Genomic DNA, 1,298 nt, shown 5'->3' on the forward strand with positions numbered 1-1,298 from the left:
TCCAACAAGGCCACACCTACTCCAACAAGGGTACACCTACTAATAGTGTCACTCCCGGGCCAAACATATTCAAACCACCACACTTGGTACTTCTTAATGCAATGAAATAAGAAATTTGAATTAATCATCACAGTCTGGCTGTGGAAAGAACCAAGTGCAATGTGCAGTAGACTGTGGTCATGATTTTTTGAGTGAAGTCCATACTCAATGGAAAAGAATCTCATCCAGATACTTATCTAGCAGGGGAGATACCATGGTCATAGAGGTGGTTTTCCCAGTGCGAGGCTCACCCATTGCACTTGGGGTGTGATGACCCCTGTGATTTCCCTAAATGCGGGAAACTCAACTGCATAATTTGTGGTAGTGGGGGACTGTGTTCACGCTCTCCCATGAATAAAAGAAAAAGAAAAAAAAGAATCTCACCCAGATATGAGAGCAATGAAGAATGAACAATGGTTGTAGGGGAGACCAGACAGCAGGTAGGCATAGGAAATGGTTAAAAAGTCTGAAGATTTTGAAGACACAGGTAACCAGAGTTCAATCATAGAGCACCCTGCCCACCAAATAAAGAGTCAAACTGCCAGGCTTCATAGTGTTACAGATTTTGGGTTAGCCTAGGCTTCATAGTAGGTTGTGTCAAAGTCACACAAACAAACAAGATCTCAAACTGCATTGGAAGCACAGTTTAACATCTGAGTGCAGACAGGTACAGGTGGATATGAAATTGAACCATGCTGTGGCTCCTGGGTGGAGGGAGGGAGCTGGTACACTTTGAGATAAGGAGATCCTTGGAATGTTTCCATCATACTGGAGTGTAAGGATTAGGGGTATGAATTAAACTGAGAATATGAGGTGAAATGATGAGACATCCAGGAAGTGAAAAGTGAGGAGATAGTGGTTCATTTATATTCAAGATAAAACAGGACACAAAAGAATCTTAAATGAATCCTATAACTGACTTGGGCATCTGCATAAAGGATGAGACCACTTCAGACAAGGGGGTAGATGACAGTTACCACAGAGTTCTTGCATAAGGGCTAAATGGTGGCTGTTTAGGGAATGGTCTGGAAGGCCAAGCTCAAGACTATATCCTGCTCAGCACAGAGGTTTCACTAAGTGTGTGTTCTCAGAAATGTCAGATTGTCATAGGCTAAAAAGGGTCACCTGATGATAAGACTTAGGGTTGCAAGAGTACACAAATCTGAATCCAGGTACATTGGTGCATGCCTGCGATCTCCACATCCTACAGGCTGAGTTCAAAGTCTTATACAACCTGACTGTAAAAACCTTATTAACCA

General features: G+C 42.7%; 1 non-coding gene across 1 annotated transcript; it reads left to right on the forward strand.

The window, feature by feature from the left end:
* The first annotated feature begins 228 nt into the window (after nucleotides 1-228).
* LOC127695673 (U1 spliceosomal RNA) lies at nucleotides 229-392 on the forward strand. The gene has a single exon (XR_007980043.1). It is a non-coding gene; the product is annotated as a U1 spliceosomal RNA (small nuclear RNA).
* Nucleotides 393-1,298: the final 906 nt, after the last annotated feature.

This window comes from Apodemus sylvaticus, chromosome 10 (assembly GCF_947179515.1).
Source record: "Apodemus sylvaticus chromosome 10, mApoSyl1.1, whole genome shotgun sequence".
In the NCBI taxonomy this organism is placed as follows: Eukaryota; Metazoa; Chordata; class Mammalia; order Rodentia; family Muridae; genus Apodemus; species Apodemus sylvaticus.